Source organism: Canis lupus, chromosome 28 (assembly GCF_048164855.1).
Source record: "Canis lupus baileyi chromosome 28, mCanLup2.hap1, whole genome shotgun sequence".
In the NCBI taxonomy this organism is placed as follows: Eukaryota; Metazoa; Chordata; class Mammalia; order Carnivora; family Canidae; genus Canis; species Canis lupus.
In genome coordinates, this window is record NC_132865.1 from 38,167,030 (window position 1) to 38,191,931 (window position 24,902).

General features: G+C 37.9%; 1 protein-coding gene across 9 annotated transcripts in view; it reads left to right on the forward strand.

Moving 5' to 3' along the window:
- Positions 1-303: 303 nt before the first annotated feature.
- PCMTD1 (protein-L-isoaspartate (D-aspartate) O-methyltransferase domain containing 1) overlaps positions 304-24,902 on the forward strand; it is a 68,189-nt gene continuing 43,590 nt past the window's right edge. The window contains exons 1-3 of one of the 9 annotated variants that reach the window (XM_072804646.1): positions 348-432; positions 7,254-7,338; positions 8,052-8,161. The gene's annotated coding sequence lies outside the window, so the exon portion shown is untranslated. Of the gene's footprint in view, positions 433-1,122; positions 1,274-7,253; positions 7,339-8,051; positions 8,162-18,612; positions 18,789-24,902 lie in introns of those variants that run through there. The other 8 variants (XM_072804656.1, XM_072804651.1, XM_072804652.1 and 5 more) reach the window with 8 other exon arrangements.

Consider the following 24,902-nt stretch of genomic DNA (forward strand, 5'->3'; position numbering starts at 1 on the left):
CCCGCCCGGCCCCGCCCCGCCGCCGCGCGCCCCACCCCCGTGACGGGGCTGCGCGCAGAGGCCCTCCCTGTTCTCGCGGGATCTCTCCCAACGCAGTCCGCCCCGAGCCTCCTCGAGACCTCGCGTGGTTTGGGGTGGGGGCGGAGCGGTCCCCGTGGGGGAGGAGCGGCCCCCGGAGCGGCCCCCGCGCCCTCTGCTCTCCGCGCAGGCCCAGGTTCCCGACGCCTCTCGGGGCTGCACCGTCGGGCTTCCCCCGCCGCGGGTCCGGGCCCCGCCCTCCGCTGGGCTGCGGCGGCGGCGGCGGCGTCGGCGTCGGCGTCGGCCGCGGCGCTGTTGTGGCGGGGGGGGCGGCGGGCGGCCGAGGAGCCCGCGGAGTCCTAGCGCCGGTCCTGCGTGCGGCTGCGGCGGGCCGGACCGAGCGCCTCGCCGCAGGTAACGCTGCCGCCGTGGCCTCGGGGTGGTGTGGGTCGGCGTGTCCCGCGTGCTGGGGTTAGGCTGGGCGCGGGGGGCGCGGGGGGCGCGGGGGGCGCGGGGTCGGCGTAGAGGGCGGGGGGCGCGGGGCCGGGCGATTGTGGGGGCTCGGGGGTCCCGGGCGTGACCGGGCTGGGGGGCCCGGCTCCGCCGCGCTGCGGACCGCAGACCGCCCGGGCCCGCCGGGCCTGCTCGGTGCCACCCCGGGACTTGCTGGTGGTGTTTTGATTCGGAAGGAAGAGGATCCACCGACGAGGGCTCGGGGCGCCGCGGGCTGCGGCTGCGGCTGCGGCTGGGGCTGGGGCTGGGGGTGGCCGACGCGGCGGGGGCGGGGGCGGGGGCGGGGGCGGGCGCTGGGCTGGTCGCTCGCCGAGTCTGCGGGAGCGCTCGCGGCTGCTCCGGGAGGTGCCTCCTCGGGGTCCTTCGGCCCCGGCGCTCGGCGGACCCGCGAGCACGGCCGCGGGAGCGATTCTGCAGGTCCAGGGCTTTTCTTTCTGGACTTCCAGGGCTGCGTGCGTGCGTGTCTTCTTTTTTAAAAGAGGAGAGATCATAGTAATGTGTCTTGAAAGTACACATGAGGAGAATTCGGGTGCGGAGGAGAAAGTACAGAACTACCGGTGGTTCTCTGCTCCCGGTTGTTTTTTTAATTACGAAAGTCCTACGTGCTCTTTAAGAAAAAACCGAAGCAGCCAAACAATGAGGCCGTCTGCCCCCCACCCCGCCCCCCGGTTCTCCTCGCTCTACCCCCGGGGTGACCAGTCCCCAAGGGTGCTGCTTAGCCCCTCAGAACTTTTCCAGGCGTGTGAGTATGTTTTAAAGACAAAATTGGGATCGTATATGGTGTATACTTTTTTTATTGACAAAGGATACTCACAGATAATTCTCTCCTGCTGTTACGTACCTCATTCTTTTTAAAAGCTACATAGCTGTGTTTTTTATTGCAGAACATTGTCTCCAGGTTTTCTATGATCTTTTAACTCTTATTAAATAGCTTTTAAGAAGGGCTACAAGGTATTATTTTGAAACATTATGTGGCAAAACTTTCAGATTGTTTAAGGCCAGATGGGGATACTTACATATTAGGCAAGTTAAGTAATATGTTTACACAGGGTTTATGGTAGCTGCAGGAGGCTTGGATGACTTCATAAAGCAGCTTACTAAAATAGTTTATTATTTGTTTTTTGGTGAGTGCATTTTTCAGGGTAAATTTAAATTCCATCTGGTCAGTTGAAAACAAATTCAATTCCTTAAACACGAACCTGCTCATGTCTGAAGATAAGGTAAAAGGTAGAAAGCCAGTGGCCTACAAGTGTGTATTTCAGAAAGACTACGAAACAAAAGCAAACCTCAGAACAGCCAGAGACTAAATATTTTGATAGTAGACTATAGGGAGTAAGCTGTAAGTGAAAGGATGATATCATACTGCTTACTATTAAGTAAGTCAGAAAGCTAGGGAATAGGGATTTTGTATTTCTGTGTGCAGAAGAGCTGGAGGCTTTGTTGATCTAATCGCTGGCATGTATTTATTAAAAATGTACTGTGTGTTCATCTTGTTAGCTTCCAGGGAAAACAACTGAGTAAGATAATCTCAAAGAAGTCTGGTTCTAAACATATATAGCCTGAAATCTTAGGCCCAATTGTGTAATTATTTGGGGAGCTGTGTTTAAAAGCATATGTAATATCTGTGGCATTTTAGTTATAGTTACTGGTAATAATATGTTTTTCATAGTTATTTCTAAACATGGGTGGCATTCTCTCCAATCTAAGGATCAATAAACAGACGCTCTTAGGGATTAATTCAACTGCTCAAGATCTCCTCACCTTTTTAGTGGTGGTGGCTACATTAGACTTAGGGCTAAGCCAAAAACCCGTGTTTTCTGCTCTGCTGTTGATCTTAATAGTCCCCCCCCCCTTTTTTTTTTGGCTTGGAACTGTTCCTTACAAAATAGAGAATTGAATATAATCATATGCATTGAAAAATAATCAAAGTGTGAAACTTTGGTATCTTCTTGAATGAAGTTTTTGTGCTGTATTAAAACATTCCTTGATCTGGTGCCACTAACCAAGAAGAATTGGGATTTGATACCATGGCAAATTTGGATACTATAGTAAATTGTAGCTCTTACAGGTGCTTTTATTCCTTACAAACTTGGATAATCTCATTTCATTTAACATTTTTATGAACCCAGTTGTACTATTTGTAAACTAATGTGATAAAAAGAATATAAAAAGGGCCCTAGAAAGATTGAAGTGTGCTTATTTCATTTTTAGTATTTTAGTCTCTTAAAAATGCATCATGACAATTAATGAAGTATAGTATAGTTCCTAATATTATGGTCTGCTAATCTTTTAGTTTTCCAACATATGTGACAGCTATGTATTTTAAAGATATAGGGCAAATGCTGAAGTTAATAATGTATGAACAGTTCTAATATGTATTTGAGAAGAAACCCACATATAGGAAAATATTTGAGCTTTCATTTCTTGGTAATTGTTTACAGTGGTAACTGGATTCACATCTAAATGACATGTCTGCTTTTGATTATCTCTTGGACAACTTAACATTGAATGTGGGTGGGCTTTATAGTTGTGGGATACAAAAATGTTTCAGCATCAGAAAGAAGTGTAGGCTATGGTAAGATCTATTGACTTTTCAGCTGTTTGAGGGTGGGGAATCCAATACTGTGTGTGTCTCTTTTCAAAAATTGGTAAGAGATATTATTGCTGATGGGTAGAAATAGAACGTTTATTTTGCAGTTTAGCCTGCAAGTCTCTTTTGGGGACATATATTCGTGTATAGCCAAAAATCAAGAAACCATGTAGGTCTTATTAATGATAACAAATGTTAGGTAGGATCCAGAGTTTAAAATCTAGTTGAGTTTTAAAAACTAGTTGTTTAAGACAACTATTGTGGAATTACAAAGAGGACTATTGTTCCCTGGTGGTTCTATTTTGAGGGAGAAACTAGCTAAGATGAAAGGGAAGCCAAAATAGAGGGATAAAACCTAAGAATTGGCTGTCTTAAGTAGACAGAGGGTGGGGGGTTTGGGTTTCCTCAAATAGTAGATAATCAAGGCAGTCAAATGTGTGGATGAATGTCAAGATGAGGACTTAAAAGTTATACTTCGAGCTTTGAGCTACTGGAAAAATATCTAATTATAATTATACTGTGTTAGCTGTGTCCTGCTGGGGGTTGAATCAGAATAATTAACACTTTTCAGTAACTTGTAGGCTCTTAAAAGCCTATAATAATCATATCATCATAAGTCCATGTAGAATTTATTATGAGCCATGGGATATGAAGTGTTGTCAAGGCCTTGTCTTCTCTTGAACTTGCATAAGCCAGCACCTCAGACTTGTACATTCTTGTGGCTTTGTTCATTTTCTCATCTCACTCATAAACGAGGGTTAACTTTAGATTGAGTTTGCACTTCTTTTTAGAGTTGTGTTTTTTCCTTTCTAGTCCTACGCACACCCATGGTTTCCACTGTTCATTCCCTCTGCTCTTGAACCTCCAGTTCTTTTTTTTTTTTTTTTTTAAGATTTTATTTATTTATTCACAAGAGAGAGAGAGAGAGAGAGAGAGGCAGAGACACAGGCAGAGGGAGAAGCAGGCTCCATGTAGGGAGCCCAACGTAGGACTCAATCCCAGGTCTCCAGGATCACACCGTGGGCTGAAGGCAGTGCCACCTGGGCTGCCCTTGAAGCTCCAGTTCTGCATCACCAGCTTCATTATCTTTCCTAAGCTTCAGACTTGCCTTTTGTTGTTCTCCTTGATAAACTTTGTAGGTTAATGGTCGTTTTGTAACCTTGAATCCGTAGGTTCAGAATTAAACTGTTTCCTCTCCAAACTTAATTCTTCAGTCATTTTTTTTTTGTTTATATTAATGATCTTAACATTTTCTTAGTCATCTAGTCTTAAAATCAAAGGTCACCTTTGATTCATCACTTTCCCTTTTTCTCAGAAATTCTTTGTCATTGTGTTGCATTATGGTTCAGGAATCAAGTTCTCCTGCTGCTTTTCCATTTCCTAGCAACAAAATACTTTTAATCCCTTTGTCTCAATTGCCATTAATAAGAGACATCCCTAATCTCTAGGTTTTGCCATTCATCATGCATACTGCTGTCAAATTAATTGACCTAAAGGCAGTTCTTTTTTTTTTTTTTTACCTAAAGGCAGTTCTGATCATATTTTCCCAGCGTGACCGAAGCAAACAGAACAAAAAAACACTTACTGAAATATCTTATGTCAGCCTTTGTGCTAAATGCTTTGTTCTCATTTGGTCCTCATAAGTTTTATGTTGTAGATACTACTTTCCCAGTCTACAGACGAAGAAATTGATATTTTATGAGCCTGGAGGGTTGCTAGTAGGTAGAAGAGCTGGAATTCTGAGTTCTTGACCACCATGCCTCCACTGAGTGACTCCTGATCAACTCTAGAATGAAGTTCGTATTCCTCGGTATTGCCTTTCAAAATTAATTATTTGACCTCTGTGCTCTTTTTAAAATTTGATTCTTGTTTTATTCAAACTTGTGTTTACATTCTTTCTAGATGTAAACTTTTGGTTTCTTCTGCATCTCCACTTGTAATTTTCTCCCTTTCCTATCTCTGCCTTCTGAAGTCCTTCAAATAAAAGGCTAGTTCATATACTGTGTTTCCCTAGAGCCCCCTCTTCTCTATCTTCACAGTGATTAAAGTCTGCTCTTACTTGTGCAGTTACTTCTTGATAACATTTTATTCTGAAATTGTTTTTGAGTACTCTAACAGTTGTAATTGAATTATAAAATGCCTGAAAGGAGAAACCATGTCTTATTGTTGTTATCTCTCACTGAATGCTCATATGTGTGAACAAATAGGAAAATGATTTCTAGTCAGCTGCTCCTTTCATGGCATTTAAGTAGTAGTTGATTTTAGTTGCTAGATGACACATACAGTAGTTCACTGTAGTTTTTAATTGTGTATATATGTAACAAAACCAGATTGTCTTGTAGGCTATCTAATGAGTTTTTTATTTTCAGATTGATTACTAGGTAATTTTGAAAAGTTGTTTATTTTAAATGCTTTTTTTTTCTTCCCTATATTCACATGTCTGTGTTATTGTATATAAAACTCTTAAGGTTAATGATTTGGTGTGTGAATTCTTTTCCATGTTGTTGAATTAGACACATTTTCAAATAAACTGCAATGTTATAATTCTTTGGCCTCAGTTTCTTCTATACTTATATGGATATGAAAGGTAGAATAAAACTTTCCCTATACTGCAGTGTCATTTTCTGCTTTATGGTGATACCAGGAATCTCCAGCTATGTGATTAGCTGAAATGCCCTCACACAGATTACACATAACTCTTTGCTTCCTAAAGAATTCATGTGAAATTTCAGACTATTTGGATCCATCAAGGTTAATGGTTATCATGTAGAGTTTTATGATTTTGTATTTCTCTTATGTCTGTCTTTGTGTCCCATATGTGTTAGAGTCTAACAACTTAAGTAATTATTGCTTTATTAAATAAAAATGCTTGCTGTTAGAAATTGATAAGGTAAGATATTTTGGTGATGCTGTTGGGGCAGTCATTGGGGTTTCTTTTGGAATGCTAAATGTATGATTATAAAGAAGTGAGGTTGATTTTCAAGGTCATCAATTTGTTGTTCTGCCTGCTCTCAACTTTGAAGTATTAGCAGCATCACAAATACTCTAAAGATAAAAGTTTTAAGCAAGTTTAAAATCATTGATTTTAAAATTAGGTAATATAGTCACATGGTTCAAATTTTAAACCTAGAAAAATTTTATAAATTGGAAATGTCTCCCCCTCAGCCTCCTACTTTCCCTATGAGGAGGTAGCCATTCATCTCTGGAATGATATAAAAGAAACTATTAATTTACTGTATGCAAGTAAATATGAATACTTTTTCTTTCTGCTTACATAAAGATAAGGCACACTGCACACAGTTTTTCACTTGCATTTTGCACTTAATTTATCACTAATATTCCATGTTACATGGTAGTAAAAAGATTCATTCTTTAAATTTTTTTTGCAGCCTCAAAGTGTTTGCTATATATAGCTTACATATATAGATTGTATATATAATAATTTAACTGTATTTTCTATTGGTGGGTGTTTAGATGATTTTCAGTTTTTTTTTTTTACTGTTCTATCTATCACAGCAACACTTTGAGGGAAGAGAAATAAAAAGTAGCAACTCTTTCCCTGTAGCAGAAAATAAAGCTTGAAAGCTGAAATGATTATATTTTCTGGCCTGGATGATTAATAGCTAAGTGAATGGAGAATCATGCAAAAATGCTTGCTGGAATTCATAGCTGACTATTGAATTGGAAGGGTAGGGATGGCAGTGCTGATGGGTAGCTTCTTTCATGACCAGTTGTTTGCTATGGGCAAAGGTCAGCCCTGGATGTGTTTAGAAATTTGCTTCTGAGAACTAGTTCTTGATATCTGTCTGGAAACTGGTCTCTGGGAATGTGGCCTCTAATAATATATTTAATATAATAAAGCTGTTCAGGGGATGAACTAAATTTGTTGTATCATCTCAAAGGAAATATCATGGCCTACAATGCACTATATTTTATGTGGTCATTAATTTTTTATTGTATTATTGTATGTTCAAAGATAAGATTTGAATACCGAAATGCATTTCCTTCTTCAGCAAGTCCCCCTCCACATCTGTTCCTCAGGGGGTGCTTGGGTAATGGTTTTTTAATAGTGTGGTGTGAATCCTTTCAGACTTTTACATATAAACAGAAATAACATATTCATGCCTTTTAGGATTGTCATTGGGGATTCTGGTAAGGATGATGAAAGTCTGAATTGAATGGAATAACAAGTGAATAAAATGATCACCAGATACAAGGTAAATAGTGAATGCCCTTTGATTATTTCAGAACAAGGATGCTGTAAATACAGAGTATTATTGTGTAAAGTTTAGCAGCTACTGAGGTTCTATAGCTGCTCCATCAGGTTACTCCTGACAAGTCATTTAAGGTTGTGCAACCTGTGCCTTTTTTTTTTTTTTTTCTTAAGTAGTACTATATGGCTTACTGAATAGTGATGTGTTTTCTTTGTCATTTTCCAGTCTTTCTGTTCTAGATTTATGATTTATTTTTCTGATTGGCATTAGAAAATTGGTTTTTAGAGATTTGATATGTCATTTCTTTTTGTGATGTAGTGTAAATATTTTAGATGATACTTGATATGGGTTAGATTTTTTAAACAGTAGTTCATTTGCATCTATGATTCTTTTGGTCACAACATGCATGTTATTAGTAACTGTAGAAATAATAAGTAAAGGGTTATTTGATTTTGCTTTTTTCCTTCATACAATAACAGTAGGAATTCACTATAGAAAAATTAGAAAATGTGAATAAACAAGCAAAGGATTGTCATGAATGTTACTGCCCAGGGATGGTATATCCTGTAGTTCATTTTAAGAGACTTGCTTCCTTTTATTATTCATTAGTGCCCTCTGTTGTACAGAGCATTATTAAAATCAAATCCTGTTTCTAAATGTCTTAATATTTGTTGGCTAGTATGTCTTTCCATTCATTTTTTGTGATGCACTGAAAGCATTTACCTGCAGGACAGTCTGTTTTTAAAAGGATGCTGCTCCCTCTTGAGGCCAATCTGGAATCATACTGCATTAAAGTTTGAGAATTTTGAATCTGCTACAAATCTTGGTAGGTACCAACAGCTAAAAAAGCTATGTACTATTGTGTACAGGGTCTTACTCATGCTGCACTGAATTTTTGTAAGTGCTCAGAATGAATATGCATAATTACTTCCCGCGTTTCTAAAAGTAAGGTCAGGACTTAAGCAGTACTGAGCCCCAAGCAGTTTTTAAGCTTCAAGTTTATATGTAAGCACAATTTTTTCCAGTGATGTAAAATATTAGAAATACTGAATGTTTTTTGCAGTACTGTTTTCATGGGTTATTAAGACTGAGCATATATTTTCTAAGAGAAAATGGATTGCACAGCTTAATAACCAGACCAAAAGGTTGATGGTTTTATTTGTTGCAGTGTTTCCAGTTGCTATTTCAAATGGAATTTCAGGGTCTTCAAAAGATTCTTTTACAGTTAGTCTGTAGTGTAGCTATTATTGGTTTAGTTAGAGGACTTTGAGCTGTCTTAAGAATGTGACTATGCATCATATACAAGAGAAAATGAATTCCGAGTTCTGTCAAGGGATGAGAAGATATCTCTGTACTGATTATCCTTGTGATCTCCTATTTCCTTTCCTGTATCTTGTGGGAAAAATAGGATAGGTGAGGATGGATTTGGGTTGCACATTTAAGTTGGGTTTGTTTGATTCTCTGTGGAGCAGTACTCTGCTAGAGATAGAGGGCAAATACAATTTGAGTAGTGTAGTAGGCAAGTAATGCCCCTTCCCCTGCAAAGATGTTCATGTTTTAATCCTTGGAATCTGAATATGTTGCTATATAGCAAAGGGGAATTAGGGTTGCTGATTCTCTGGCTTTAAGTTAGGAAGACTATTCTGGATTTTCCTGATGGGCCTAGTGTAGTCATGGGCTTCCTTAAAAGTGGAAGGAGGAGGCAAGGTGAGGAGAACTCAGCCTGATGTTGCTGGCTTTTCAAGATGGAGGAAAGGATCATGAGCCAAAGAAGTAAATGGGACATTATACAGTGGAAAATGAAAGAGAACAAACCCTGTTAAAGCTTCCAGGAAAGAATGCATGCAGCCTTGCTGACACCTTCATCTCAGCCCAGTGAGACCTGTGTCAGACTTCTCACCTCTAGAACTGTAGTATAGTGACCTTGTTTCGGTTTAAGCTATTAGTGCTTGTGGTGATTTGTTATAGCAAAGATAGAAAACTAATATAGGTAAATATATTGAGATCTATTTGATCCCTTAGGGAAATGATTGCTAAGCAAACCCTTCCCCTGACAAAATACTAAGATGACACTTATAAAACTGACAAAACTAGTGCTCCCGGTTTTAGATGGTGATTTCCTTGAACCTCTGCCTGGTGGGATCTCTTCTCATTTTTGCAGCTTCCTGGAGGCACCTCTGAATTTTTGGGGCTTGCATCCTTTCTTTAATGATGAAAGTGTTAGATTGGGCAGGTGATTCAAAATGGTATACAGGGTGCTATTGAAGTTGGGAGAACCACAGGTATTAAGATCAAATTGAAGTTAGTTACAGTAATCTAGCTAAAATTGATAACGATAGTGGCAAAATAGGATTTTCACTAAAGAGGAATATGAGTAATTGAAGAGCATGACTAGTTTGAGAGGTGGGCTATGTATAAGGTTTTGGGTTTGTATATAATTTGAAGTGATGACAGAAATCCTTTCCCCTGTGAAATTAATCTAGAGACCTATTAAATGCCCTGGGAAATCTGTGCTAAAGAGGAGGATGTTTTGAATCAGAGCAGGGGAAAGGAGAAATACATACCTGTCCTAAAATTCCTGAAGCAATTATGTTGGAGAAAGGCAGAAACAAAATTAACAGCTATGACATTGTTTTTTTCTGACAGACAAGAAGCTGGGATCCTTGTCAGTTTGCTATGTGGAGTCTTTCCTGTTGGGAGACAAGAGTTTTGTACTTGAAATTGTACATATACTTTCTTCTTAGTAGGAAAGAAAGACTATTCCTGTGCATTCACTGTAAATACACATAAATGAATTTCTACCCTAGGCTCACCAGCTATAAAACATGTTTAGAGACATTACAGTAAGGTAGTAGGATAAGAGAAGTTACCATAAGTTACTATTTTTGAAAATATTTTTGTTCCTCCCAAACATAGATAGCTTCCAACCCAGCACACCTTAAAATGAAAAAAATACCTTATAGAGATATAAGGCTCTCTTTCTGGCAATTACCTCTCTTCTTTGGGGCACAGTATATTGCAATTGTAGTACAGTAGCAAAGTAGGTGTGGCTTATGTAGTGTCATTTACTATTGATTTCCAAAATTGTTTTCTGCTAAAGGAGTGAATACAACACTTTTGTTGAATTTTTTAGTGCCTGCTTATATTTTTAGTTTTCCCTCTATGTTCCTCCAACTCTGGGGCTGTTTTTTTTTTTTTTTTTTCTCCAAGAAATATGTTTTGATGCTTTTTTTTTCTATCATTCTGAAATGCCACTAAACAAGAAAAAGTAACCTTTACCATTGCTTATTTCTCACATTTGTTCCAAGAATTTTACTTTGCTGTTAACTTGCTCCTTTATTCCTTTGTGGGTTTCTATTTTTAGTTTGCCTACCATACCTACATGAAATTTAATGAGTTTTTCGTGGTTTTATTTTGTCCTTCTCCAGGTATTCTAATAATCATTGAAGTCTACAAAGGGGAAATAGGGCCTCAGGAAGATCTTGTGCTTCACTTAACAAGCTCATGTTTAGGCTGATTCCCAGTAGAAGAGGCCACTAAGCCACCCTCCTGCCTAAAAGTTTGACAGTTATGGATTTCCTGAGCAGCAATTTAAGATGGCAGAATGGACAGCTGCTGCCCTCACTTGGTTCTCTAATGTTCCTCTGTGATCAGGATGGACAGCTTCATAGCACAGAAAACCTACTGATGGCATTTTGCCATGAATCTAAGATAAAACATACTCAAATACTTAGAAGTTTTTAAAAAAACAAAACAAAACCCTAGACTGTTTTCAGGATATAGCAGGTTAAGTCAAATCCAAGAGATTGTGGATGTTTTGGCTGGCAAAGCATCAGGATCTATTGTATTCACATTCATTTTCTTGCCTGTGTGCTTGTTCTTCATTCCCTCACTGACCTGTCATCTTAATGGTTTTCAGGACTGTATCAGTATAGTCCAAACAGGAAGGAAAAAACCACACAGGGTAGTATGAACAGGGAAAGTTTAATGTAAAGAAATGTTAACAGTAACAAGATTGGCTAGTAAGTAAAGAGAATTCTAAGGAATATGGAAATAGGGTGCCTGGGTGGGCTTAGTCCGTTAAGTATCCCAGTCTTGATTTCAGCTCTGGTCATGATTTTAGGTTTGTGAGATGGAACCCACCTTGGGCTCTGTGCTTAGCATGGAGTCTCCTTAGGACTCTCTCTCTCTCACCCCTCCTCACCACTCCTGTGTGTGCGCATGCCCTCTCTGTCTCTCTCTCAAATAACATCTTAAAAAAAATATATGAAAAGAGATATAAAGATTAGTCTCTCCCCCTAAGAGCCATGATTAAGCACCTAAGGAACAGACCCACCCAAAGCTGAGACCTGGACCTTGTTGAGAGGATGTGTGGCTCACTGGATGACAAGGAAGTTGCTATGGTACATCCTTAATGGAATTTGCCAGAAATCTGCTTTCTGGGTACCAGGGAAAGATGTTCACAGAGAGGTGTTTTACTAGAGGCTGTCTTCTACAGACCACCCAAGGAAGGGTGCTGGGGTAGTCTGCTGGCTCTTGTGCACTGTGGGAGTGTGTTGGTGGAGAACCCTTAAGCACTCCAGGAGCCTACCAAGCAGTGCACTAGACCTAGGAGCAAAGCTCTTTTCTCAGGCAGTGTCTCTCTGGCACCATCTGCTCATGCTGTGGCCGAACATTACCCATCAGTAGGAATTGATACAGGAAGTAGATTTTTTTCCTGTTTTTTTAATTGAATAAATTTTGATGTATTAATACAGTATAAATTTAATATATATTAAATTATTATTGATGTGTTACTTTGATAGATTCATATCTTGTAATCCTTTGTAGCAATATTTATCATATAATTACAGTACAATATTGTCTATATTATATTGTCCATTAGGTCTCTGACTTATTGCTCGTTGCAAGTTTGTACTCTTAAACACCATCAGTCTTATCCCCCTACTCCCCATGCCCTGGTAACCATCATTTACTCTCTGGAATTAGAATATTTTTGATTTGTACGTACTTTCTCCCTGCTGTAATCAGGGCAATGAACAGCTGTTGCTCTTAAAACCTATCTCCAATGCTTTTGCTCCCTTCGCTATTCTAAACCTTTCTCCCAGCTAAAATGATGGTAGACTCCTTTTGACTTAAAGGCCAGTTGCTATTTTTATATTTTGTTCCTGGTCAGCTGATCTTGACTATTTCTTGCTGGCCTCCTCTATTCTCACATTTAAATATCAAAATGGAGTCATAGTCCCTGGACCAAATATTTAAGCATGGCTTATTTCTTTTTGCTACACTAACTTGAAAGTTAGCAGCTCTGTCTACTACTTTAGAAAGGGCTCTATGCTTCTTCCCTGTCTTATTTTAACAACATGAAGGTTTTGTTGTGTGGTTTAAAAACAGTAGACAGGCATGAGTTATCTCAGAAAAGGTGTCACTTTTGGAGCTTTTTTTTTTTTATGATGTTTTGGAAAGAAACCAACCAAGACTCAGAAGCCTTGAATTCTGTCAGTATGACCTTGAATAGGTAGTTTTGCCCCATGTGTGACAGGATGAACTGGATAATTTTATTTTTTTTACAATTTATTATTTTTCTTGCTTTTCACAAATATCAAAATGCTGTATTTTGGGTTTGTATGCACAGATAACTATATGGATTATGCCTTCACCCTCATGGATTACAAACTTTAAAAATTTAAAGTTCTGGAATGAGTTTTCAAATGTCAGCAATATGTAGGTATCCCTCACTTTCTGAGAGGTCTCATTGTGCCACTTGGCTTTTTACAAAAGACCAGCGTTAGTACCTATTCTCATGAACTGAAATCTGTATTTTCACTTTTAGAAAATGAGCCATTACTGTATTAATTAATGTAGGTCTTTGTTAAAGCTAAGTGGCATTGGAAGGCAGGGGGAGTACCTTTTGCTTTATGCCGTTTTGGCTTAGGAAGGTTTTCATAGCAACATTCTACCTTCCCAGGATAGCCTGGGAAATCTATAATTTGTTTTTGATTCATTTTATTCTACTCATTTTATTGCGACTGCCACAGTACTTCAACCATAAAGAGTTAAGATGCCAAAACTCTTGTAACCTATGTTAGTTAGGTCTGTACCTCATAGGAATGATTTAGAAAATGTAATATACATGACTAGGTTCCTTTCAGGTTGACTTTCTGAACACATTTGTAAGATCTCTTGGGCACTTTACTAACCTTTGTGTAACTCTGTATACTCACAGTATATGTGAAATTATTTAAAATATTTCACCTCTTGTGAAATTTATTATGGTTTCTCATTGCGTTAATAATTCAGAAGAAAGTTTGTTGGATTCCCTTGCTCTCTCCCCACCCTTCATGTTTGTCTATCTCTTTGTGGCTGTCTGTCTTTTCCTAGGAATAGTAACGTCCCCACTTTCCATCATGAGGACATTAAAATATCAACTTTTCCACCTTTATTAAAGACTCAGGATTCACTACCGCAGTACTCTCTGCTCCTCAGCTTACCCATATATTCATTACTTCAGTCTGTTAAAAATTACTCATATGTTTAAATTCTTTTTAATATTTTTGATTATCATAGATTTATCAGTTTCTGGCAATTCCTTGCTAAATTGCTTTCATTTTGAACTCCTGAAACACCCTGTTTATTTATTTATTTTTTAAACTATAGTATCAACTAAATTTTAAGTTCTCTTAAGACTTTTTTCTCTTCTCCAATGAAATATGCCCCAAAGCAGACTACAGTAATATGCAGTGGAGTATATAACTTGTCTAATACAGATATATCTGCCCTTTTTTTCCATATCTTATTACTGGGAAACTAAGCAAAATTGTTCATCATTGTGGGCAGGGGGACTTGAATTATGTCTTCTCTTTTATAAGCTCACCAATCTCAGAGGCAGAACAACAGCCTTTGGGGTCTGTGTAACTCAAGTATTGGTCTCACCCTTTTTTTTCATTAAATGAATATCATGCCAAAGGTATTTTATTCATTTAGTCTCTTTCATCATTTACTGATCATTTCCATGATACCAGGCCCTCTGCTTAAGTGATAGAAATAAAGTGAGTAGCATGTAGAGCTTTCTCTTGAAAAGGCCACAGTCAAGTGGACCAGAAACAAAATAATAACTTTCCAGAACAGTGATACAGGTACACTCAAGGTGTTTAAAAGCACTAAAGAAAGACATTGTTGTGGGCTGAATATTTGTGTTCCTAAAAAATTTACACATTTAAACCCTAACCCGTAGTGTAGTTGTATTTGGAGATGGGGCCTCTAAGGAAGTAATTAAGGTGAGGTCAAAAGGGTTGAGCTCTGCTCCTGTAGGATTAATATCTTTATAAGAGGAGACTCCAGAGTTTGTTCTCTCTTTGACCACATGGGAAGGAAAGGCTGTATGAGGTCACAGTGAGAAAGTAGCTGTCTACAAACCAGGAAGAGAGTCCTCACCAGAAATTGACCATGTTGATACTTTGATCTGGTTTTTCTAGCCTCCATTAACAATGAGAACATTTCTGTTGCTTAAGCCACCTAGTCTGTGGTATTTTGTTGTGATAACCTTAGCTGACTAATAGGCACCTGAGTGTTTTGAAGATGGACTTAGAGAAGATTTCTAGGTTGAGGGATTTCTACTTCTAGAATGATTGAGAGATGATTGGTAAAACACTTATTAATGGAGCACTAGGCTGCCAATAAATGTAGTAGTTATTTACTAAGGTACTTACATTCTAATAATGGACAATATCAAATCTGTTGAGTTTCAAAGGCTGAACACTCTGCCTCTGAATGTGTGTACAGACACAGGCATATTTGTAATACTCTTGTCCAGTGGCATGGAGTTAAGGTGACAGTCTAGGAAGTTGAGGCTTTCGTCTCATGACCTGTTTGTAGAAGGTGAAGTATGACCATCTGTTAGGTTAGGAAGATTCATCTTGACCAGTGGTGTTAGTAATAATGAATTTGCTGTGGGGAATGGGAGCCAGAGTGACTGAAGACCCAGAGGTATTGCTAGGTGCTATTGAAAATCCATTTAGGGTTGAAGACTGTAACTGGTAACGGTTCCGTGGTACCAATCCAAGCTGGTGGACTTTTTTCTTCAGTAACACTCTATGGTATAAATCACTCCACAGAGGAGAGATTATTGGATTGGTGTGAAGTCAGGTGTTTGTAAGAGGGGTGAGGCAGAAAGCTAAAATAAGGGGTGAAAATAATTGAGACTAATGGAGTGAAGCCATGTTAATGGGACCTATTTGGTTTGGGAAGAAAGTGATCCTGAGAGATGTCAACAAATTATGGCCCACGAGCTAAATCTGGCCTACTGCTTTTTTTTTTTTTTTTTTTTTTTTAAGATTTTATTTATTTATTCATGAGAGACACACAGAGAGAGGCAGACACATAGGCAGAGGGAGAAGCAGGCTCCTCTCAGGGAGCCCGATATGGGACTCAATCCTGGGACTGGGATCATGCCCTGAGCCAAAGGCAGATGCTCAACCGCTGAGCCACCCAGGCATCCCCCTGTTTTTGAATAGTCTGGGAACTAAGGATAGTGTTTTCATTTTTAAATGGTTGAAAAAAAAATTAAAAATAGTATGCAAAAATTGTATATAATTCAAATTTCAGTGTTCATAAATTAAAAAATTGGAATATAGCCATGCTTTTTATTTATATTTTGTTGTGGTTGCATTTGTTCTTCTAGGCACAGAATTCAGGAGTTGTTAACAGAAACAAAAGTCTGCAAATTCTAAAGTATTTACTGTTTCGTCTTTTGTAGAAAATCTTTGCTGTAGCACTAGTGATACTGAAGATTAATGGTAGTGGTAGAAAAAGAACGGGCAAACTAGATGTAGGATGTGATTGTGGAATAAAATAAGGATACAGAGGTTAGAGAGCCTCAGAGTTTAAGGCGTTGTGATGGTTGTTACTTCTGGGGCTTGAATAGTTGTCGAAAATGCCCAGGATGCTTGTGAGAGCTGGGAGCATAGAAGACTGCAGCAGAGATGTAGAGTCCCTGCTACCAATGAAAGAGTGGGAACCCGAGTAGGGACCAGAATAGGGAATAGGGAAATTACTAATAATAAGAAAATGTAGTAAATAAAAATGCAAAACATATTTTCCTATACATATTTTCAAGAAAAGTTTGGGCTTTTTTTGAATTATTGTCTAAGGCATTCATAAGCAAGGAAAAGTAAATATATGTATTTTCTGTAGCTTTGTATTTTATATGCATGTGTGTATATGTATATATGTATGTGCATATACTCACATGTGGGGGGTGTGTGTGTGTGTGTGTGTGTGTATATGTATGTATATATAGTTTTCCAAGTCAATTAATGATTCTCTGAATTACAAGGTATGTCCCCAAGATCTTTCCCTTCTTTGGTTTCCCTCAGAAACACTATAGTACTTTACATATATATTATTATTAGATATAGATATTTATGCATTTGATAAATGTTTCTTGGAATGGGAACATGTTCTTTTGTGAGAGAATGAAGTAGGCCTGTGTTAATAGAAACAGGTAACACCTATTGAGTTCGTAGTATGTGACCAGTTTATATGACATTATCTTGGATACTTCTCACATGAGTGTTGTGAGGTAATTATTGTTATTAATAGTAACATAGCTAGAATGTATAGAATTAGGGTTCCAATCTAGAACCCTCACTATATTATATGATCTTTTAAGTACAATTTTTACTTACATTGAAAAACATTCTATTAAAATATAACTCAGTGAATCTGCAACTTGATATGAAATCATTATAATTTGATATACTAGTATTCAATCTACAAATAATCTTTCTAAGGGTAGTAAATGAGTAAAGTAAAATTGTTATATTCCTTTTTTTTTTTAAGATTTTATTTATTTATTCATGAGAGACACAGAGAGAAAGGGAGGCAGAGACACAGGCAGAGGGAGAAGCAGGCTCCATGGAAGGAGCCTGACGTGGGACTTGATTCTGGGTCTCCAGGATCACACCCTGGGCTGAAAGCGGCACTAAACTGCTGAGCCACCTGGGCTGCCCAAAATTGTTATATTCCTATTAATATAAATTCTGTTTAATTCAGATCAGAATTTTACATGCTTAATGTTATAATTTACCACTATAACCTGTGTGGATTCAGTCTAGATAATATTTAATGCATTGTTATATAATCATTGTCTAGAGATTGATAATAATTAATAAGCTTTCCTGTGAAGAAAGTGATAGCTTCAAGTATGAAAAAAAATGATCTTACCTATCTGACTTTATTATTATGTTTTCTGTGGGTTTCAATTGGGCATTTTTTTTCCTTACAGTCTCCCAACAATTTGTCAGAGTCAGGTTTTAGTTAGTAATAATGCTTACTATTAAATATTGAAATTAAATAGAAAATTTAATTCTTTTTAAGAAGCATTATGCTCACTTAATTTTAAGAAATCTAAAAGGAGTAAATTAAGGGGTTCCTGGGTGTCTCAGTCAGTTAAGCTTCAGTCTTCTGCTCAGGTCGTAATCCGGGTCCTGGGATCCAGTCTTGCATTGAAGCTGGGGGCAGGGAGCCTGCTTCTCCCCCTCCGTCTTCCTCCCCCCCCCCCCCCCCCGCTCTGTCTTTCTCAAATAAATCTTTTTAAAAATAAAAGGAGTAAATTAGGTCTTTTTGGCCTTATATGTTCTAATGTTTGAACAGATTATCTCTTATATAAGATATTATGACTTGCAAAACTGGGGTTTCTTTCTATCTTATATGATCTTGGACAAGTCACCTGCTATAGCTCAATTCTTTATTTGTGAAATGAAGTGAGCTCTTTTGCAACTCTTACCTCTTTTGCAACTCTTACCTCCAAGAAAGCTCCTTAGTTTTAATTTAGCTTCTGCAGTGTGGTCTCTGAATCCTCCATGCTTATCATAGTTTCTGAGGCATAAATATGTGATCAGGTTTTGTTAATTGAATGAAGAAATCAAGTGGAAGTCCTTTTATGCAGAACTTAGAATATCTAAGTGTAAGGCAATACTAATTGCTTTGAGTAACTTTTTGTTGAGAGACTTTTGGTATTTTAATGTATACTGTTAATAAACATACTCACTTATGAGGACACAGTTTGACGATCAATCTAATTGATATGAAATATTCCCTTACATTATTAAAAAACTGCAGTTGTGAACTTATAGCCAAATTAAAAGTAATTTTTAAACATTTTTTTTTGAAAATACACGAACCATTTAAGAGACTGATTTCATGAACAAAGACTGTCTACTGAACTGTACTGAAGCCATTCTTTGACTTCTATATCCTCAGTGTCTCTGGGTCCTACTCAGCTTGCTGAACCAGTGGTAAAGAACTTGTTAAATGAAGCCTGGAGGGAGATACTGAGCTCTAGTTTAACAAGCTTTCACAGCATTTTGGTTATTCAGTTTGCATGGTGTTCTCCAAATGAGTTTTATTGATACAAAGAACTACTGATGACGGATTAATCATTTAAAGTTAAGGTGAGCTTCCTAGCACTTATTGAGAGTCTATAGTATAATGGTGATAATCTTATGATTACAGTTTGTTTTATTTTATCTTATTTTAAAGATTATATTTATTTATTTGAGAGAGAGTGAGAGAGCTTATGAGTCACAGTGGGAAGGGATAGAGGGAGAAGCGGAATCCCCGCTGAGCAGAGAGCCTGATGCAGGGTTCTATCCCAGGACCCTGTGATCATGACCTGAGCTGAGGACAGACACTTAACTGACTTAGCCACCCAGGCATCCCTTATTACAATTTATTTTTAAGAACTTCTTAAACTTCCTCTGGATCATGAGTAAAAAGTAGGGATAGTTATTTGTCCCAATAAATGAAGCGAAGGTATTAGTATCAAATGTGGTGTATTTGTCATAGAGTCTCAGACCTACATTTCTGGTTGCTGTATTTTCTTATTTATGATAACATGAATATGGTAGTAGTGTATGCCATTAGATCTATGAATAAGACTGAAATATCTCTGTATTAAATGGGAAATCTAGAACAAACAATTTTCTCAATTGGTTTTCTTCATTTGCATGATGCAGGTAATACCACCTGTCCTGTGTAGATACCTTGGGGAAGTTAATAAAATTTTATGAGTTTGTTGAAGCACTGAAAAATTAAGAATGATATATAACTAGGTATTTTATTCTATATAGTTTTTGCTGCCTATCTATAGATAAAATGATCATCATGCACTTTGGAAAGATACCACTTTATATGGCAAAAAAACTTTATAGTTAACCTATATACATTCTTTATCTTTGTATAGTAAAGACATTTTTAAGGTTTTTACAGATGCCATCAAGAAAATTTTATTTAGTGATGGTATCATCCAGAAGAAGAAAACCAAAGCCAGAAAAGATAACCATTTCCTCAGTCATATGGTGTGACAAGGCCAGTCTTTGTATTCCATGGTATGATAACATGCAGAAAGAATATCTTCGGTGTGAGCTCACATTTTGGTTTATTGTATACTAGTAGAATGGAACAGATACAGATCATCCGAATACCCAAATTGTGGGATTTTGCTTTGGAATATTGTTTTATTTTTATTTGAATATTTTTCTTGTGAACTCAAAATTTTTCAGATGAAATAAGCCTAACTTTAAAAGCCTGACCTTAAGGCACCAAAAATGTGTATGCTTTTCTCTCATGCTTCTTTATTGATCTCATTACTTCCTAAGAACATTGTTACTTAACGGACTAAAACCAGAAAGCTTATTTGTCATTTTCGTATTCTACTTCAGACTTTTTCTGAGTTACGTACAGGAGGTAAACAACTCTTCTGTTTGAAGGGGTTTTCTAGGCTGTAGCTTCTATAAGGAATGTTTTTTTAAGTGTTAAGGATGATTATTAGAGCACTTCTTATATTTCTTGAAAAACTGGAGATGTTAAGCAATAATCCTAAAATCTGAGGCAGTTATTTTCTGATGATTTTGTTACCTCAGAGATACATGAAACTTTGCATATTGAGGGCATTTGTGTTATACAGATATGATTGTGTTTAGGAATACAGACACATGATTGTGTAGTGATACAGGTTTGAAGAGATCATATACTCAGAACTTTAAGTAAAAGGAGTGGAGGGGACATTGGAGGTACATGAAATGCTGTAACTTCCAAAATGATGAAATTTCAGCTTGAATTGCCTCATCTTGTCCTTTAAAAATGTTTTATATTCTTCCATCCCCTTATATCCTATACCTTGAACTCCCATAGAGCTACTTCCTACTGTTTCTCCATCTTGTTTGAGTTTATGTTGGTCTTCCCTGCCCCAGGAAAGGAGAATAGGAAATTAAAAGAATGAAGGGGAAAGTGGAGAGAGAGAAAAGGCATAGAAGCAAAACTGGAATAGAATTGAGAATATGACCGAAAAGCCTACATCTATGAACATAGGCATCTTAAAACTTGCCAAATATCAAAATATAGAGCCTCTTTGTTTCCAAGAACTTTCTTTTGTTACTTGAAACTATTTGTAGTAGTGAATTGAAAGATTGGGGAGCAGATAGTCTTTTTCTTAAGACAGTGGTTTATCAGCTGTCTGATCAGATGAAGATTCCAGAGTTCAAGGGATTATAAAGGAAAAATATACTTTCACTTTGCTGCAGCTGTTAGATATGTTCACATTTCAAAGGATGCCCTAGAGTAGAAAGCCAGAAGTTACTCTGCCAGTATTTTATATTTAGTCACTATTTATTAAATGCTTGCACCTTTACAACTGTGAGGAATATTTTATTTTATTTTATTTTTTTAAATATTTTTTTCTTTATTTATTTATGATAGTCACAGAGAGAGAGAGAGAGGCAGAGACACAGGCAGAGGGAGAAGCAGGCTCCATGCACCGGGAGCCCCACGTGGGATTCGATCCCAGGTCTCCAGGATCACGCCCTGGGCCAAAGGCAGGCGCCAAACCGCTGCGCCACCCAGGGATTCCCTTTTTTTTTTTTTTTTTTAAGGAATATTTTAAATATATGATTTTATCTTCATTTTATGTTATCTTTATTATTATTGAGTTTACAGTTTGGACAGAAAACATGTGTTAAAACCAAACAAAATTATATAGGACAGGTAATTTTTGCTAATTTATGTGACGAATGCTCCATTAGAGAAAATTAGCACAAGTGGAAGTTAGCTAGTAACTACCAGAGAGAGGTTCAGTACCTGATTGCTGCCTGAGTACAGAGGGCAGCTGGTCCTAATTTTGGCCTCTTCACCTAGTTTGTGGCCCAGAGTGTGACAGAAGGCACTGCATTATTTTTTGGGGGGGTTTGTTTTGTTTTTACATTAACCTCTCTCAATAAAGTTATATATGAATGAGTGTATTTTTCTTCTCTCTTCTGTATATATTGTGCTTTGGTTTTTCTTCTTCTTTTTTTTTTTTTTTTTTTGAGATTTTATTTATTTATTCATGAGAGACAGAGGCAGAGACATAGGTAGAGGGAGAAGCAGGCTCCTTGCAAGGAGCCTGATGTGGGAGTCAGTCCCAGAACCCCAGGATCATGTCCTGGGCCCGAAGGCAGACACTCAACCACTGAGCCACCCAGGTGTCCCTGGTTTTTCTTCTTGATACCTCTAACTTGAAGATTTACATTTTCATTCTGTGGTTTTGTATTAAGGAGGTCATTAGGTGATCACTAGATTTCAGAACTGATGCTTTTTTGTTTTCCCTTTCTGGTCTTTTGTTTAAGAATGAACATTTTGAATGTGTCTTTTTGGGCCTTGGATGTGAAAGAAAGTGAATTATTTATTGGACATGTGTATGTTAGAAGCTTTATGTGCAGTGCACTATGCACTGTTTATGAATTTATGATGTGGTTATTATTTTTCCCATTTTATAGACAAAGAACCTGAAGATCACAGGTTAAATAATTTGCCTGAGGTTGCAGTCAGTACATGACATCAGAGGCCTTATTTCCACTATTCCATTCTTCTTTTGGAACTGAGAGTACTAAAAGGGAGAAAAGACGAAATGAGAGGTTGAGAGAGACGGCGAGAGATCTGAATCTTTCTGGACAAGGGGACAAAAACTCTACTTTTGAATTATGGGCTAGGAGCCTCTTTGCAAATTGTTCTGTTTCAGGAGGATTTTATGGCTTGCCAAACTGGATTTGAGTTGTGGCTCAGCTACTCATGAGCTCTGAGTTTGTCTTGTGGTCTCTCTGAACTTTGGTCTCCTCATTAGTAAAATGAAGTTAGTGTTTCTTCATAGAGTTTTGGTGAAGAAATAGAACCCAGTGCCTATATGTAGTAGAGACAGGAAATTGCATGTATGTGTTATCACTAGTAAGAAAATAAAAAATAAAAAAATAATAACATTGGCACATGAATAGTGTTGGAGGAAAAACTCTTTCTTCTAACCCTTCTAGGCTCTTTGGCCAGTCTGATAGTCATATTAACATAACGACAGATATATGTATGGGAGCCCCACAAAGACAGTGAGACCCAAGGATAAGCTGGGCAGTTGAGGCTTACATGCCATCAGGAGCTAAGGAGTAGGATAGGCACCTGGAATGTCGCAGGGGAGGAGATGATTCACAGGACGATAAGAAGAGCAGATGTTTGGTAATTAGATGTTTGCCCTCCTTATACAGATTGGTCATTCAGATAAAAAAAAAAAAAAAAAGTTATGTCTTGGTAATAGCTGTCTTTCTGGGCCAGGCTCCTTACCTAAATTCTTTGAGGTAGTTTAAAGGGAGGTAAATGCTTTTCTTTAGTCTACTGGATCTTGATTGCCTTCAGGTCAAAATGGTCCACGTGCCAAAGTTGGCTGTGTCTTAATTGCCTTCAGCTCAAATGGTCCACATCCTATGGCACAGTTTGAGGAGACTTGTTCTGAACCCCTTCATTAGCCTCGTCTTTCCTTTTCTTTCTTTCATTATTCTATATTTATGTCTCATTACACCTATTTGCTATCATTGAGAAAATTTTTTCTCCCTGTGTAGTTGTCTCAACACTCAAAGTAGCCTTTGCACATGACTCCTGTGACAAAATCTTTGAGGGCATGAGGAAGAAAGATCCTTTGTTCATGCCCTCAAATGGTGTGTTCTCCTTTGGGTCACTAGTCTCCTTTACCCCAAAGCTGAGTGAGCTTTCTCCTCACCTTTGCAGAGAAAGGACAGCAGTTGGCTGCTTGCCACTGGTTGCTAGGAGGGAAAGAAAATGAGTCAGCATTCGTTCTGTTCTCCGACTCTGCGACATCTGTCTGCCATCTGTGGTGGTGCTTCCCACCTCCTTTGACTTGTCTTCAACCTTCCATAAAACATCTCTAAGCTGCCTGAAGGACACCATTATATTGTACTGGGCCTTCAGTAGATCGTCCCCTAACCAAATATGTTAATGCCACGTATCTTATTTTGAAAGACTAGCAAGCAAATTTTGAACACTTTGAACATCATTTCAGGTGAGCTTATGTGAATGTATGTACCCCAAACACACATACTAGAAAGAAAATGCCAAGGAGTGAGATTGTGTTCTGTGATGAAATATGACAACTTCCTTCTCAGACATAACTGCAGATAAGCTGTTCTTTTACTCTATTCTGACACTTCTCTCTTTCGCATTTACCTTTTCTTCTTTTTTTAAACTCCTTATTTTACTTTTATTGTTTAATGCAAGACTTGAACATTCCTCTAATTTTTTTTTCTTTTCCATGTTAGAAAAAATGGCAACAGTGGGGCACCAAAAATGTGAGGAAAATAACAGAAATGCTGAGGCAAGGACAGACATTCCTGGATAACTAAAACTGAGCTGTACTCAAATATGGATTTAATGCCAAAATAGCAGGGAAATTAGAGCTCTGGGGAACCTTAGGAATCATAGGATTTATCCTCTTCTTTTCACAGGTGAGGAAATGATGTTCTGGAGAGCTGCCCAGAGTCATACAGCAAGGTTATCAATGGGACTAAGTCTAGACCTTGGTCTCTTGACTTGTATTTGGCACTTTTGCATGATTGAGATGGAATTATCTTAGAATTAACAAATATCAAATGCTTCCATGACTTAATGCTGCGATGGCTTTTTAATAGTGCTTGCCTTATAAACAATGAAGTATATTTCAAGTTAGGGGATTATTGAATTATCACAATATTTATTACAGATTTTAACTTGCAGACTCTTCACATATACATTAATTATAATACAAATTCACATATACATTAATTATAGTACAAAATTCATGGCCTAGCATTTAGGGGAGTGTAATCATTTAGGGATTACATTTTGGTGCCTCCATGTGGCAGGGTATCACGCTTCTGGATTTTGGAAGAGTTTTTGATGGCATGAAAATGTGTAAGGCAAACAGAAGTTTGAAGTAATATATACAGTATAATACTAATGTGTTAGAAAGAAAGCATATAGGTGCTTAGTAAATATTAACAGTGGCTCTTTGAATATTAGGGTTATGAATAATTTTATTTATTGGTTTTCAGATTTTCTACAAGTGCACATACTATTGTAATGGAATCAATCAACATTATGAAAGTGTAATTTATAATAATTTGTTTTCCACCCACTGTCAGAAACTATGGATATGGTGAAATGACTTGTCTTTGAAGCTCTGTAGTGTAAATTCTTACTATATTATCTTTTTTGTT